Source organism: Macaca thibetana, chromosome X (genome assembly GCF_024542745.1).
Source record: "Macaca thibetana thibetana isolate TM-01 chromosome X, ASM2454274v1, whole genome shotgun sequence".
NCBI lineage: Eukaryota > Metazoa > Chordata > Mammalia > Primates > Cercopithecidae > Macaca > Macaca thibetana.
The window spans coordinates 110,165,047-110,183,342 of NC_065598.1; the positions used below are offsets into that span (position 1 = coordinate 110,165,047).

At 34.6% G+C, this 18,296-nt stretch overlaps 1 protein-coding gene across 2 annotated transcripts in view; it reads left to right on the top strand.

The window, feature by feature from the left end:
• The window catches only part of HTR2C (5-hydroxytryptamine receptor 2C), a 160,490-nt gene that overhangs the window by 21,383 nt on the left and 120,811 nt on the right, over positions 1–18,296 (top strand). The window lies entirely within an intron of this gene.

Sequence of the window (18,296 nt, forward strand, 5' to 3'; positions counted from 1 at the left end):
AATGTCAATATCTTGGTTGTGCTATTTTATTATAATTTTGCAAGATGTTACCATTGCAGGGAACTGAGAAAAGGGCACGTGTGATTTCTCAGCATCATTTCTTGCAACTAACTGCATGTCAATCTACACTTATCTTTAAATAAAAATTTTAATTAGAATATGTATATATAAGGCATATATAAGTTGTGAAGCAATCCAGACTCATTTTATACTAAGACCTGGAACTTCCATCTCTCAGGAGACCTTGATCTCTCTAGTGAGGAATAATATATAGAAAATATAAAAATGTGTAATAATACATATATTTGTAATATATTATTTAAATGCTGGTAGCAAAAAATAGATATCTATATACAAATTGCTACTACTTTAGAAATTACATCCTTCAGTGAGGACAATGTTTATAACTAAGGTTATTAAAATTTAAAAAACTACTGGAGTAAATTGTCCTTGTCATCATTCTATTATAGATTAACTCAGTTTTCAATTAGATCATGAAAAGAGAAGCCTATTTTCTCTAAATAATATTCCATAGACTGCCACAGCACCAGCAACTCCAAATTTATATTTCAATCACGTCTTGCATAATTTCAATAGAATTTTAATTTTTTGTCACCAGTTTAGCCACAACTTCATAATCTTCAAAAACGTAATGACACAAACAAACAAGACAAAACAAACAAACAAAAAACAGGAAAACTCCAAAATATATAAGGCCAAGTCTTTACCTTTCTTTTGTAAATTCTACTGCAGCCAAACAAGTACCCAAATCGTTCAGGTAAACTAGACACTCTGTGCCTGTGAACTCAGCTTGAAATTCTATAGTGATAGCGCTCCAAAAAGCCACCCAATAAAAACTAAAATCTCTGAAGGTTTATATTCACTAACATAATTTATTTCCTCGTCTGCTTAAAGTGACCAATATGTCGGTATTAAATAATTCAAATGTGTTTAGTTCAAATTTTGCTAACAGGGTTATGTTATATTCTACAATTTCAATTTGCAATCATCATTTTATTATTTAACAAAAACAATACCTAGCCTAAATATTTCTATTAACCCATATTAGGAAACCAATTGCCCTTGCCCTCTCTACTTCTTGCCAGCCTACTAAGATACCTGTAAAGAGGCAGATGTGTGTTCTCAACATTGTAAGGTTAAGAGGAATAAAACCTTAAAAAACACAAACACACATACACACAAACACACACACACACACAGAGAAATAATAAGCCTTTGCCCAGCCACATATTATGTAATCCTATGCCTCTTTTCCCTCAGATTTGCTATTCTAAGTTTTAATAATAATGACCACACTCATACACAGTGAAATTACACCAATTTATTCAAATCAATGTACAAATTGAATATTATCACATTTATTTTGTTCATTGGAAAAGACATTTTATTTTGTTCATTGGAAAAGTTCATTGGAAAAGACAATTTATTTTGTTCATTGGAAAAGACATTTTCTTTTTAAACACCAATATTTAAGTCTTAAAAGGAAATAAAAGTTTACAATGATGATGAATGTCAAACTTAAACGTGTTTGTTATCTGGCTGGGCGTGGTGGCTCATGCCTGTAATCTCAGAGGTTTGGGAGGCCGAGACAGGAGAACCATCTGAGACCAAAATTTGGGAACAGCCTGGGCAACATAGTTAGACCTCTATCTCCACAAAACAATTAAAAAATAGCCAAGCATAGTGGCATGCCAGTAGTCCCAGCTACTTAGGAGGCTGAGGTGGGAGGATGGGTTGAGCCTGGGAATTGAGGCTGCAGTGGCCTATGATCATGCCTCTACACTCCAGCCTGGGCAACAGAATGAGAACCTGTCTCTAAAAAGAAAAGATGTTTTGTTATCTATTAGGTCTTTCAAAAATATATGTTTTTTTCTGAGATTTTCAAGTTATATAAGCCTTCTATGCCAGCCACCCTAAACAAAACAGAAGAAGCACAAATATTACTAAACAAATTAATGCTTCATTAACAAGCAAATCACCAATGGAGAAAAAAGAACACATTAAATCAAAATCAGTACTGATACAGAGGTAAGAATTACATCCAGGCACAGATATTCGGACTTATTCCCCCATGTTAAAAATTCCATCACAATGTGCAAAATAATTATTAAATCTTCTTTTTGAACTATATCCTCCCCCCACTTTTGTTTTGCCTGATAATAGATATTTTAACCTTAGGTGTATGGAACCCTATTAAGAAACCCAGATTACAATTTTTTATCATTCACATAACAGTGGCAGTTTTCTCCCATGTTCTTGCACAAAAAGAATTTATTTTCACAAAAATTACACCCTGCGTTTTTCAATAGTAGGAATAAAAAATACTCATGTTCAGGTTTACATATATTTACCGTGACTAAATTGGAACAAATCAGCTCACAGCTTCCTCATGCCTACAGTTCAAATTAAATTTCCTCTTTTATATTCCTAGGGCTTATCTTGTTGCATGTCAAACTTTTCAGATCAGTTGTCTCGATTCCTATCCTTTTCTCCCCTTGAAAAATAAGTGTATCTTCCATCTCAACCATCCTCCTCTTCTGCAGCTTCCATTAGATTAGTCTGGTAACTTACTATCATGAGTATCTTTGTGGTCAGAGAAGACATCAGGCTGCTTAGTTTATCAGATCTTCATTTATTCCTTCTAATTTTGTGGTTGCTCTGCTAGTAATACATTGTAAGGTTTAGACTCAATCTACTCCAGGCTTATTTAAAATTAAAACGTGTCTATATATACATATTAAAATTATATGTTTAAAACTTAACTGCCTTGGCATATAAATTGCATCTTTAAAAATATTAAATGAAAATTTGGCTTAAAAATGTAACCTGGCCAGGCGTGGTGGCTCAAGCCTGTAATCCCAGCACTTTGGGAGGCCGAGACGGGCGGATCACGAGGTTAGGAGATCGAGACCATCCTGGCTAACACGGTGAAACCCATCTCTACTAAAAAATACAAAAAACTAGCCGGGCGAGGTGGCGGGTGCCTGTAGTCCCAGCTACTTGGGAGGCTGAGGCAGGAGAATGGCGTGAACCCGGGAGGCGGAGCTTGCAGTGAGCTGAGGTCCGGTCACTGCACTCCAGCCTGGGCGACAGAGCGAGACTCTGTCTCAAAAAAAAACAAAAAAAAAGTAACCTAAATATAGACCTTGTAAGTTTAAAATAATCCTTGTCCTAAATTTTCTTTACCAAGTTTCCAAATATTTACATCATATTTAACTTTCCACGGGGCCCCAATTCTTCAATCTCAACTCCTTGAGTTGTTTTTTGGATTTTTAGTGCTTTGTGAAAACTCATTGATGAGCGGAATGGAGCCATGCTCTCTGGTACCTTGCTTGTACCTGATCGCTGTTTCTCACACTTCGTGGTGTAACAACTTCCCCACACACTTACTGAACACTGGAAATTACCACTTTATTCCCCATCTGTGGCTCTACTCAACCCACTGCATTACCATCAACTCAGATTCAATAGGAATCAAGTCAACATCATTCATTAATCTGTTTTGACCACTCACTATAGATTAGGTGGCATATTAAATGATATGATACAGCAGCAACAGAAAACAGACATGCATTCAAGGAGTTTACTATCTAGCTGGAAAAGTAGAGGCAAGACAGTAACAAAGATCTGGATGGCACCCTCACTTTGGAAATTGGCAGTCATTTATAAGACACAGATATATTCAGAGTAAGGAGAGGGAAGCCACTGGAAAAAATATCCTTTCCAGTAATAATCAAAAAGCAAGAGGCAAAAAGAAATGTTAACTATTTAAGTCACATACTTGATAATCTATGTAGCTTTGCAGGATTAAACTGCAATTTATTATTATTATTATACATTTCTATATGGTTTTGAAATGGATGTTCCACAAAGGAAGGGTTCTCCAGCAAGTTTCTATAGCCTTCTTCTTGGGTAATTTTTGCCCACCAATATTTGCGGCTACCATATGAAAGTAATTTCTTTTTTCAAAGCAATTGGATTAATTTATACAAGTACACGGAGTCCGTTCTTGAACTTCTGATTCTTTATCTAGACATTATCATAAAATATCTGCTATTGAGCACTCATGATGCTTTCATATGTGTTATTTAATTTGCCACAATGGAAATACACAACCCCATATCTTTTTTTTTTCTTTTTTGAGACAGATTCTTACTCTGTCACCCAGGATGGAGTGTGGTGGCACAATCACAGCACACTGCAGCCTTGACCTCCTGGGCTTAGGCAATCCTCCTGTCTCAGTATCCAAAGTAGTTAGAACAACAGGCACGTGCCACCATGCCCTGCTAATTTTTTAAATTATTTATTTGTAGAGATAGGGTCTCACTCTGTTGCCCAGGTTGGTCTCTAAGTCCTGGGCTCAAGCAATCCTCCTGCCTTGGCCTCCCAAACTGCTGGAATTACAGACATGAGTTATCACATCTGACCCACATCCTCTTTCTAATAGCCATGATTTCTTTTCAGACAACAACATATTTATAATTCGTTAGCAACACTTCAACCAAACTAGACATACAGAGGATGTGGGAGACACAGGTTTCTCACTTCGTTACTAGTATGCAACCCATGCAATCAAACATCTGTGCCAGAAGTGGATTTTAGGTTACTTTGTTATGGAAATGCATTATCCATTTTAGGCGCATTTTTTTTCTTAATTAGAGGAGGTGCTTTCAGAAATTGAAAATTACATAATGTAATTACAGCCATGTTAATGAACTAAAGCAAGTAAACACTGATATAAGTTTTACATATTTAAAATTCTTTAGTTTTTTGCTCATCTTTCTAAGTTAGGGCTAGTAGTAATAATTACCTAAATAGTTTGAATCCTCTGAGAATAATGTAGGCTTGGTTTTCTGTTCACCTGAGTCAAAAAACCTGTGAATCAGAAATAAGTCTGGTAGCTAAAATTCCTGTGGAGGTTGTAAAAGGGTTGGTTTTTATCAAAATATAAAATTATCCATGTAAAAAGGAAACTAACCAACCGGTTAAGTATGTTAATTGGAATTTGGAAGGATTTGAGGACTGGAAGGGAGAGAACTAAAATTGTTTACTAGTAACTTTGTAAAGCCCTAAACTACAATCAACCCATTTCATCTTTACATTAAAAATAATTATCATTAACTGAGAATATACTATATCCCCAGGCATTCTGCGAAGAATTTCGCACGTGTTAACTCATTTAACTCTTCCAAACTCTTTCAAAGGAATGTGTATTATCTATTTTTTCATATTTTAATAAAGGAAAGTAACGTATAGAAGAGATAAGTAATGTGTCCAAGACCTTAGAACTTTTAAGTAACACAACTGATTATTAAGCGCAGGCCTAAAAAACTCCAAAACCCTTGTTTGTAGTCATTTCTTCATGTTATATGTCACTTAGAATATTCCTTTAATGAATAACTACATTAAAACATATAACTGCTAAATAAGACACCCTCCCACCCAAAAATTACTCTTTCTCTGTCTTTCTGTCTCTCTTAGTCTCTATCTCTCTCTCTACATATATATGTGTATATACATATATATGGTTTTCTAGATATATCTGTATGACAGTGAATTATTTTTGAAATTTAATTATTCCATTAAAATGGAATATATGCTTATAAATCTTCCTGGATTTTGTAATTTTGTCTTCATTTATTTTGAAGAATGCCTTAATCTGAACCCCCTTTTGCTAGAGATTTATGTCTTTTTGTAAAATATAGATATGTCAAACCTAGACCAGAACTACATTTGGGCAAGAGGGTTTGGGAATAGATCTAGAAAGTATAGATCCATCATATTTTCCACTGTCATCCCTGGGGATTTTCAGGGACTCCATCAAAAGTTATTCACTGGAGTCCAAGTTGTCCTAAATGTTCTGGAAACATATACAGTTTATGAAGATAAACGTGTAATAAATAAAATCTCCCTGATTTCTTCGAATTGGTTAATGAATGGCAGAAGATAATCGTCTCATATATATTAAATACCTCCAGCATTTGTATAACTAGAGTTCATTCTCAAAGTGAAACAATTTTCTTGTGTGCATAAAGGTGGTACCACATCCCTAGATAGGTGACATATTAAGCCCTAGGGCATTGGAACATATTGTTATAGTGGCTCTTTGGCTGAATTTTGCCTGCAGGTAAATTTTGTTTTGGCCTAGCCAAACATTTTTAAACTTTATAATTTGAATACATTTTAAGAGTGAGTTCCAACTTTGCTATTTTTTCTACCACTCCCCATCTTCTTATACCCAGCTGTCCTACCCACTGATATTACCTACCTGGTCCCTAAAAGTGTTCACATTTGTGACGGGCATCACAGCTGTGAGCATAGAAGAGATAGCTTTCATGTTGATACTCCTCATTCACTGGCTTGTTATCCCCTGTGCTAACAAAGGTCCTCTAGCCCTCTAGAAAAAGTACACTCATTTTCCCCTAAGTACTTCTAGAAGTCCCCAGGGGTTCTCTCATGTGATCATGAGCAAATCAATTTTCATCATGCACTGCTGCAATTATTCTGGGCTTTCATGGAGCACACATGTATCTACCATCACCTGCCATCATTCATAGTATCTGCTGGGCATCCATCATCTACCACTGGGCATCCATCATCTCCCATTTGGCATTCATCATCTCCCACTGGGCATCCATCATCTGCCACTGGGTATCCATCATCATTTGCTCGGCATCTGCTGAGTACCGCCATGTCTGTTGGGCATCCACAGTCTCCCACCAGGCATTGTGGTCTCTGCTGACGCTTTGCCATTTCACCACTGGTGCCTTCCATGAGAATGCTGGTTACCTCTCCAGAGTGCTGTCACCCGGGACTGCCAAATCTACAAACCCTCAAGATACCACGTGTGCTGCATTTGCGTCAGTCTTCATTGTACTTAGCTGTGCTCCTCGCATAAATTAGGAAAATGCCCCTTTATAACTGTGGCACATTTTGTTATCTAAACATTGATGAAGCAATACTCATCCCTGTCCCCTTCACAAAGTCCCTCTGTAAAACAGCTATCTCTGTTTTATCTTTCTTTGTTACTTGTGGTTATCATCCACAGGGCTTACATATTCCACAGGGCTGATCTTGAGTCTGTACACTGATACCTTAATTCCTGTCCTCAGGCATTCACCCAAAAAAACATCCCTCTGAAAAGCTTAACAGGTAACTTATCAGCCTCGTGTATTTGTATATACCTAGCATCGACTCCTATATCTGGTCTTTTTTTTTTTTTTTAAATGGATAAATGAAGGCCTCTTTCCACTTTGCAAATCAGTTCATGAGGTGATATTCTTGGAAATTCCCAGGCCTACACATCTTCACCTGTGAATCATTACTTTGGGGTTGAAATGTCTTCTCCCAATATCCCCTTTCCCTTTAACAATATCCTTAATCACTTCACCTCGGGCTCTTTATCCTAGAGAAAACAATTTCTTTACCGGGTAAGTTTCCGTTCTAAATACAAAAAGAATAATGGCATCAGTACATTTAAATTGTAATGACATATATTGAAGAATATAGTCCAGAGGTCCTGATTTTTGTTTTTATATCTAGAGTCTTCTACCTCTGGTTATCCTTTGCTCTTTCTCTCTTCCATCCTCATTAGAAATGTACAACTTTGGCTGGGTGCAGTGGCTCGTGCCTGTAACCCCAACACTTTGGGAGGCCGAGGTGGGCAGATCACCTGAGGTTGGGAGTTCGAGACCAGCCTGACCAACATGAAGAAACCCTGTCTTTACTAAAAATACAAAATTAGCCGGGTGTGGTGGCGCATGCCTGTAATCCCAGTTTCTCAGGAGGCTGAGGCAGGAGAATCGCTTGAACCTAGGAGGCGGAAGTTGCGGTTAGCCGAGATCTCACCATTACACTCCAGCCTGGGGGCAAGGAGAGTGAAACTCCGTCTCAAAAAAAAAAAAAAAAGAAACGTACGACTTTTACATATTTAATTACTGGTTTAATTCTCCAATAAACGCACAAAATAAATAAATAATGTAATTTTAGTTAACATTCCAGTTCTGGTTGCAAAAATAATTTCACTACAGGCAGATAGGCAGCACTGTCAAAGTTAAATAATAACAGCCAACACCTGAGTTTTTGCTCAGGGCCAGACATTGTTCCAAGTATTATACATGTACTATCCCTATTTAATACATAAAACAACGCACCAAAAGTTTAAATGCTATCACTATTCTACTGCCAACTATGGGACGCACCTCCTACGTTTTCTTCCTTAAGAGGAGACGTCCTCTGTCTTCTCGAGAAAGATTAGAGTTCCCTCTGTAGTGTCCAGTTCTGGTGATTTGAAGATTCTCCTCATTTTTTCTTTTTCTTCTTAAATCTCATTCATTCATGGAATTCATTCATTCTTTCTTTCTTTCTTTCTTTCTTTCTTTCTTTCTTTTTCTCTCTCTTTCTTTCTTTTTCTTTCTTTTTCTTCCTTCCTTCTCTCTCTTCTTCCTTCCCTCCCTCCTTCCTTCCTTCTCTCTCTTTCCTTTCTTTTTATCTTTCTTTTCCTTCTTCTTTCTCTTTCTTTCTTTCTTTCTTTCTTTCTTTCTTTCTTTCTTTCTTCTTTCCTTCCTTCCTTCTTTCCTTCCTTCCTTCCCTCCCACCCTCCTTCCTTCTTTCCTTTTTCCTTCTTTCCTTCTCTCTCTTTCCTTTCTTTCCTTTCTTTCCTTTCTTCTTTTCTTTTCTCTTTTCCTTTCCTTTCCTTTCCTTTCCTTTCCTTTCCTTTCCTTTCCTTTCCTTTCCTTTCTCTTTCTTTCTTTCTTCCTTTCCTTTCCCTTTCCCTTTCCCTTTCCTTTCTTTCTGTTGACAGAGTTTCACTATGTTGCCCAGGCTGGTCGTGAGCTCCTGGGCTACAGCAATCTACCCACCTCAGCTTCACAAAGTGCTGAGAATACAAGCACGAGCCACCATGCCCAGACTTGGAAACTTTCAATGATTTTTATATCGTCTACTAATGTGCCAATTCCTAGAGAGCTAAGTTCTCAGGCCTTATTTCATGGACTTTTCCCTCAAAGCCTGTATGTCTATCCCAAGAGCCTTTTAACTGGATTCAATGATGGTGGTGAAGGAAACAATTATAACGAGTATTATAATAGCTAACTTTAAGTGAACACTTACTCTGTCCATTTATCTTATTCAATCCACACAACCAACGTATAAGTATTTTTCCCGCTTTACAGCTGAGGGAAATTGAGGTATACAATTTTACCTCATTTTAGGGCCACAAAAGGCTAATATCCATCCTCACATCACTGGTATTAAAGGTACCATTCTCCCAGCTAGCCAGAGTGCTATTTCTGCCACCGACTTACGAAAATGTTGAACATACTGTGTTCCTGAAAAACTACAACAACAGCAACAACAACAACAAATGTTGATTCTTGCTTGATGTCTTGATTTGGCTCTAGAGACACAGAGTAACCTAACTAAGGAAATAGTCTTTTGTATATTTAAGGGTAATTTCTCCAAGCCTTACCATAATACTACTAGTTAATAGTTATTGGACACTTATTAGTACTGTACATGGTCCTAACTGATACACACTGTTTTAGAACTATAGCTTTACTCAAAATAATTTTATTTCAGTTCAGTTGAGACTCTATTAATACCTGCCTACGACAGTTTGAAGGCCCAGATTGTAATGCCTCTGCTGTCTTGCGATTAGAAGTGGAATTAAGGAGAAATGGGAGGGGTCACGATATATCTTCAAAGACTTGAACGATTTTCATGCTCATATACTTCCAAAGATAAAAGCAAGAAAAATGGTAAAAGATACACAAAGAATCAGCTTAGGGTTCAATAAAAGCTCTGTCTTTCAAAGAGAGGACACCACCAGCCAACACTAGTCGTTATGCAAGGAATTTATGCCTGGTATAAGAGCTTGAACTAGATTTTTTTCGAGGTCGTCTTTTATGTCTTAAGATTCTATAATTAAGATACCTAGTTATGCCACTTTGAACAAGTTACTCAAAATCTGAAAGTATCATTATGAAGGTAGTTTAGTGCTTTTGTCAATGATAGGGAGATGAAAATAAGAATTTCTATTTCATACAATAGTGTTAATTTCATATGTGCTTCTATGTTCCTATGATCTTTATAATCAGTTTGGTTAGTCTCAGCAAGAGATCATAGATGAAAAACCTACTCATTAATTATACATTATTTTAATACTCAGAAGACCTTTTACCCTTGTTGTCATCTAAGTGAACATAAAAGAAAATTTGCTTAGAATGAATGGACTATATACCCATAATCCTCACTCTTAAGCATTATGCAATGAATAAGAATAGCCTACTTAGCCTTTATCTTAAAGGGCAGTAACTCAATCTTGAAAGGTGTCTTTCATATGCTGAATAGAATATATTACAACTACGGATCTTAATTGTTCATGTTTTTCTGTATGTACTCCTAACAGAGTGCTTGAACTGTATAGTAAAAGGATCATTGGACTAATCATTAAAAGTTAATTTCTTTCTTTTCCTTTTTAGTCAAATTTCCATATTCCTTGTGTGCTGAAGTTTGTTTTGTGTTGCAAATAAAACCTATCAAAAATCTAAAATCTTTGCTATCTAGTTGTTCTGCATTCAAAATATAGTAAAGAAAAGATGCTTACTCAATGTTCACATAACATTAAGTCCCCAAATTAAACTTAATGAAGTAAGTTTTCCCGTGACCCAATGCCATTGTTTCTTTTAAAGGAAGAACATCAACAAGACAAGTTTGAATGAGATTGATTTTCTAATGGAGTTCTTTTCACTGAGAAATATTTAGTAACACAGATATTGGAGATATAATTTTTATTTTCATCCTGTTTATTTCTATTTTTATTCTGTAGTAACATGTTAAGGGATATACAAGAATTTCTATGGGAGCATGTACAATTGCAAATTAGCCAAGCCACTGAAGATTTTATATTGTTGTTTTTTATGTGATTGTAAGATCATGATAAATGTGGATTTTTAAAATCCTATTTAGAACCCTATTTAGAATAAAGAAGAAAGAGAATTCTGAGTTAGTACTTAGAGTACACGTGGGAGAATTAGATCAGGCTGTCTTCTGCAGAGTAAGAGGTTTCCTTATTCTAGATCAAATTCGTTCTTCGAATCCAAAAGCCTGCACTGGCTAAGAAAAAAACCCATTTTCTCCTCAAAATTCTGTAGAACAAAACTTTCAAGGGGAATTAATTTAGAGGCATTTGATATTCATTAAGCACTTATTCATTTTCTATTTTCCTTTAACCCCATCTTATACCCCATATTTTACTTTAACCCCATCTTAGCTTAATAGCTCCTTTATATTGATAGGGAGGAAAAAGTTTCTGGATTTACTATTTTAAGAGCAAGGACAAAGGACAAAGCTGACTATGTTCTATTAAACTAATAGCTGAAACTATTATGTATTTAATTTTGTACGAAAATATATTCAAAGTAGAAGGTATATAAAATATATATAATGGCATATATAAATTAAATGTATATAACAATATATAAAATAAATAAATGAAATGTGTAATGAAAAGTAAATTCTCTGTTGTTTGAAGTGTTTCTTGTGATGGAAGAAAGTGAAGTCTCTAATTTTCAATTCCTCATAAACCTGATTATAAACTGTGTAAATTTCACCAGTGAGTGGCACATATAAACTGTTGTAATCAACCTCGGTGTTCTGTTGAAGGGCAATTGGAGTAAAAAATAAAGATAACAAATTATTTCCACTAAACATTATAGTATAATTTTGTTACTACTAAAAAGGAAATTGTTCAATAGAAAATTATATAAAGGCTAAACATTAAAAAGCTAATCATATACATATTTAAATTTGATAGTTTATAGCCTTTAGCATTAATTCTGGCTAAGAAATACTCTATTTTAACTAAGTCTTTTTGATCAAATGACTCAAGTAATGTTATATTAGTATTTTGATTTTGGTAAGTCACTGATTATCTCTACAAACTAGATTCTCTTTTATAAATGACTTTTATTGTGTATCTATCTTGATAAGTATTTTAACCTACAATATCTCACTTAGCATCTACTTCACAGGTATTTGTGAATATTAAAAGCTGAATGTGAAAATATTTAGTAAATTTTAACTTTCTATACAATTTTAAAGTTATTATTATTTTTAGTATGACATTTAACGAAACCCCTATTTACTAGCAAAAATATATTATGCATATAAAAATGTAAATTATGTATTTTCACGTGTACCAAAACAAATGTTCTGGAAGTAGCATATTGGTTCAAATATAATGTAATATAATACAACATAACATAAATATATATTTTCTCAGTTTAAATACAACAGAGTAAGGTAAGCTTCTTATTTAAGTGGAATACGAAAATTAAGTGGCCACTTCCCCAAACTTATTTCATTGAAAAATATTAAGGCAATTTTTGAAGGCCAGTGTTTCATAAATAAACCTTTTAGCATGTATTACTATGACAAGTTACTCAATTGGCTTTCACTGTGGGTTATTCACATAAAGGTTTCACTTTCAGTGAGTCATAATATTGTTTACACATAATTTGTAAGCTCTATTTAATTACTTATGTAAATGACTAAACAAAAGATGGCAACTGTAGTGAATTGAAGACTGTACTTAATTCTGTTGTAAACTATTCTAACAATGTAATTAAGAGCTGTCCAATTTATACTTTGAAGTAAACAAAAGATCTTATGAGAGATTGCAAGTGCCATCATATGATGCTTCGGATTGCAAGTGCCATCATATAACGCTTCTAGCCTTACCTCATGTTCCCTTGCAGTTTTCTTCAGACTTGTGTTAAAACTATTTGAAAAAAAAAAAAAGCAGTTACTTTAACTGTACACAAAGGTGATAGTTAATAAGAAAAATAAAAGTACAAATAAAGAAAAAAGTAGTGAAACAGCAAAGTTAAACCTAGACTCACCTTACTTTCTTACCTATTGCTATTATTTATTCAATGACTACTAGAGCAAAGCTGTGGCCTTGAGGAAATGATTTTATGCTATGAATACACTAACAATAACAAAAATAAGGCCAATAATAGATATAGGTACCGTATATTGGGTTCCAGCTAGATGCCAAGCAGTTAAGCATAACAACATAAGTAAGGTAGTTATTATTATTCATTAAAATCCTTTTTGGATTTTTTCACTATGTTTTTATTTTATGTTATTTACTTAAAAATAGTATTAGTGTTTGCTCTGGGGCTTACAATATTCCTTTTTATTCCTTTTTAAAATTGAGATATATATCTTATACCATAAAATTCACCCTTTAAAGTGTACAATTCAGTGATTTTTAGCATATTCACAATGTTAGGCAACCATCAACTTTAATTACAGTAAAATTTCATTATCCAATTTTCAGTCACTCCATACATAATATATATCTTAATTTGAAACAATCTTGTTAAGATTAACATTAAACTTCAATACTATGTAGACATATTGCTCCAATATACTTCCATTTCCTCCCCTTTCTTTGTGATATCATTGTCATGCAAATTATATTTTGATGCATTATAATGCATCAAAATATTTGTGTGATTTTTTTTCATGGATTTGTCTTTTAAACCATTTGGAAAGAGAAAACAGTTTTCATTCATGTGGATTCAAGTTACCATCTATCTTTTCATTTCAGTTGAAAGATTCCCTTTGGTAGATATAGGTTAGGTATGGGGACTACAAATTCTATCTATTTTTTTATTTGGAAGTGTCTTTCTCTTTAATTTTTTTAAGGGATAGTTTTACTGGGAATAGAATTCTTGGTAGATGATATTTTTCTATCAGCCCTTCAAATATGTCATCCCAATGCTTTCTGGCTCTCACAGCTTCTGATGAAGTCAACTGTTAATCTTACTTGGGTCCCTTTGTATATGTTGAGTCATTTATGTCTTGCTTTTTCCAGAATTTGCTCTTTGTCATTGCCTTTCAACTCTTTGACTATGAAGTATCTAGGTGTGTATCCCTGAGTTTATACTAATTGGTGTTCATTGAGCTTTTTGATGTGTAAATTAGTGTTTTCTATCAAATTTGGGAAAATTTCAGCCATTGTTTTTTTAAATATATTTTCTGTATCTTTCTATCCTGTCCTTCTGAACTCCCATTACACATAATTTGATGGTGTTTCACAGGCCTTTGAGGCTCTGTTCATTTTCCTTTATTCTCTCTGTTCTTCAGATGGGATAATCTCTTTTGACTTATCTTCAAGTTTATTGTTTCTTTCTTCTGCCTTCTAAAATGTTCTATTAAGCCTATTTAATGAATTTACCATTTCAGTTATTGTACTTTTCAACTTCCGAATTCTTGTTCTTTTAAATATTAAATTAATTTGTATCTCTTTACTGATTTTCTCTATTTAGTGAGCATTATCATCATAGTTTTCTTTAATTCTTTAAAGATAGTCTTCTTTAGTTCTTTAAACATATTTATACAGCTGATTTAAACTCCTTGTCTGATATGTCCAACATCTAGGCCCCCTCTGTACACTTTTCATTGATTTATTTAATTCCTGCCTATATGCCATACTTTCCTGTTTCTTTTCTCCTTTTTTCCTTTTTTCTTTCTTTCTTTCTTTCTTTCTTTCTTTCTTTCTTTCTTTCTTTTCTTTCTTCTTTCTTTCTTTCTTTCTTTCTTTCTTTTTTTTTTTTTTGAGATAGGGTCTCACTCTGTTGCACAGGCTGGAGTGCAGTGGTGTGACCTTAGCTCACTGCAACCTCCGCCTCCCAGATTCAAGTGATTCTCATGCCTCAGCCTCCCAAGCAGCTGAGATTACACGTGCATGTCACAACACCCGGCTATTGTTTGTATTTTTAGAAGAGACAGGGTTTCACTATTTTTAGTAGAGACAGGATTTCACAGGGCTTGTATTTTTAGTAGAGACAGGGTCAGACTGGTCTCGAACTCCTGACCTCAAGAGATTCACCCACCTTGGCCTCCCAAAGTGCTAGGATTACAGGCTTGAACCACCGTGCCTGGCATATTTTCCTGTTTCTTTGCATGTCTTGAAATTTCTGGTTGAAACTCGGACGTTTTAAATAATATATTGCAGTGACTTTGAAATCAGGTCTACCCCAACCTGTAGTGTTTATTGTTGTTTATGAGATTTTGTCCTCATTGCTGCTTGCTTCAGTTACTTTCCTAGAATACTTCTATAGATTCTGTATTCCTTGCAATATGTGACTGCTATTTTCTCTGGTAGCATTTTTCTTTGATATTTGCTTTTATTTTTAATCCTTACTTCTTAAGAGTTGCCCCTGAATCAGCATTGTTTGTAGTCAGCCAATGATTGTTCAGAATATTCTATTAAATGCTATGAGCCAGTATTTCTTTTCAAAAGAAAAGCATTTTTCTTTGATATTTGCTTTTATTTTTAATCCTTACTTCTTAAGAGTTGCCCCTGAATCAGCATTGTTTGTAGTCAGCCAATGATTGTTCAGAATATTCTATTAAATGCTATGAGCCAGTATTTCTTTTCAAAAGAAAAGCATTTTTCTTTGATATTTGCTTTTATTTTTAATCCTTACTTTTAAGAGTTGCCCCTGAATCAGCATTGTTTGTAGTCAGCCAATGATTGTTCAGAATATTCTATTAAATGCTATGAGCCAGTATTTCTTTTCAAAAGAAAAGCATTTTTCTTTGATATTTGCTTTTATTTTTAATCCTTACTTCTTAAGAGTTGCCCCTGAATCAGCATTGTTTGTAGTCAGCCAATGATTGTTCAGAATATTCTATTAAATGCTATGAGCCAGTATTTCTTTTCAAAAGAAAAGCATTTTTCTTTGATATTTGCTTTTATTTTTAATCCTTACTTCTTAAGAGTTGCCCCTGAATCAGCATTGTTTGTAGTCAGCCAATGATTGTTCAGAATATTCTATTAAATGCTATGAGCCAGTATTTCTTCCACCCTGTTCCAAGGAGATTTTTGTGGGAGGTCGCACCTTCAAATGTCAGAGAATTTACAAGTCAATATTAGCTTTTACTTCCTGCTTGAGTCCAGCATCAAAGGTAGCTAGAGATGAGTTGTTTGTGTCCTCTCTGAGTTTACTTGGGCATGTGTACAGACATACACACTTGTGCAGCCTTTTAGATTTCCTGAAATATGTTGGAGCACTTTAGAGTCCCTTGTGTTGGTCCTTTTCCCATTACCGATGTATTCCTTTTAAATTTTTAGCCAGTTTCTTGTTTGTTACAACTGAGCTCACAGGCTTAGGCAACTGCAATGTTATTAAATCCAGCTCATGTTATTGTTTTCAAAACTCTGGAGACAAGGCTTTTTCCGAAGAACTAAACTCAGAGTCAGGACAAATAGCCCAATCATCTGTGAAAAATGTGTTTCAAAGGAATTATTGTAAATATTGCCGAAATATTGAAAGTGTTCTAAGGATGGGGCTTTACATGAAGCTCCAAAACAAATCAGTCCCCACTCTACTGGCTGGTTACTGTGCTCTGTTACTGTGGTGAGAGGGGAATGAAAGTAGCCCAAAATTAAAACAACATAGATCCCACTGTTCTAACTGATGTTCAGTAGATTGTTTTTAAATGAATATGTTTTAAGCCAAATCTGTACCTTTGGTTAATTTTCAGGATTCTAAAACAGTTGATTTTTGTAGTTTTGCAAGTATTTTTATAGCTTTTGCGAGAGAAAGAATTCACCAAGGTTGTCATTCTGGACGTTCTGTTCTTTTAAGTACTTCTTTATACACCTTGAATTATAATGACATTTTAAACATAACACCATAAAGTGATTTTACTGCATAAAGTTAAAATGATTACTTCATATCATCTACTACCTAATCTGTATTCACTTTTAATAATTGGCTCAAATTAGAATATAAATGAGTTGCTTTATTTAAATTAGTTTTCAAGCAAGGTTCACATTTTGCATTTGTTTTTTATGAAACTAGATTTTTGTGTGTGTGTGTCGTGGCGGGGCGGGCGGCGGGGGGCGGGGGGCTTGATTCTGACCTTTAGGAGAGGAAACATTTTTCAGAGGGAGGCAAAAAGTCAAAGAAGTACTTTAATTATCGGGGATACTTGTACACATTTATGGGATCAAGGGAAATCACTATAGATTTTGGCTTAAGAAACAGCCCTACTCATGTCTTGTCCAACAAAGGCTAGTAATTCCAGGTTAGCCTAAGGCCCAAGACATGAAGCAAAAGCCGAAACTGGGAAAAGAATAAATTTAGAAAGGGGCAAGGTCAATGAGGAGAGTTGGTAGGGATATAAAATTATTAGGCAAATCATCAATAATGTAACTTGGATTTACTTTGGGATACCAGACTCTTGGCGGATTACTCTTTCTTGTGAACTATTTCACCATTCTGCATTTTTACATTTTCCTTCTGTTGGTTAATACTAAGGGATGGTAAAGTATTGAAGGCCTAGGTTCAATTTCCAGCTTTTCCAGTAACTGTGTGATCTAGGTTCAGCCACTTGGCTTCTTTGAGCCTCCTTTGATTTGTGAAATGAGAGGACTGTGTTAGATGTCTCTAAATTTGATTTTGTCTCCAAAGTATGATTATTCTAAGGCCTTTCTTAAGCAGGTATATGCAATAAGTAAAAATTGTTTTCAGTAACTGAGCTTAACATTTTTACTTTCCTTACCCTGAAAATCAGGTGCACAAGAACTTCTTTCCCCCTTTCCCATTATAACTTGTTTTATGGAAAGAATCTTAAATCAGAATGAAAAACGGGTAAACACAATATTAGTAAGATAGAAATATTAGACTTTCTCCCCACTCAAATCTCAAAATAAAGCAATAGTACTGCAACAAGGTATACTTCATTTTTGTAGTAAGAGCCAGTTTCATAAGTGAAACTCTATGAAAAAATAGCTCTGTGTGAATTACAGCAAACTAACGTATTGTGATTGGGAATAGCCGAATACATTTCATGTGTCATTTTTCCAAAAGTTAAATTTTAAAGGAATCTTGGTTGAATTAGAATACAGACTCTTAAATAATCTAAAAATAGACAATTTTTCAGATACCATGGGATCATACCTTTTATCAAGAATAACAGTTATGTTTATCAGTGCACTTTGGGATACTGAGCAGATATTTTGGAGATCATTTATGCTCAACAATATGATGTATTTATTCCAAAAATTGCAATTGCATATTTTTTGTATTACATATTTTACTCAGCAAATAAGACTACTGCAACCACAGAATCTATTCAGGAACTAGAATTAAACAAGTTCCTTTAGAAACTGATTAAATAAACCACATAATTTCCAAAATGCCTTTCACTTTGTGCACTTAGCTTTGGTTTCTAAACCCCTTCTGAAGCAG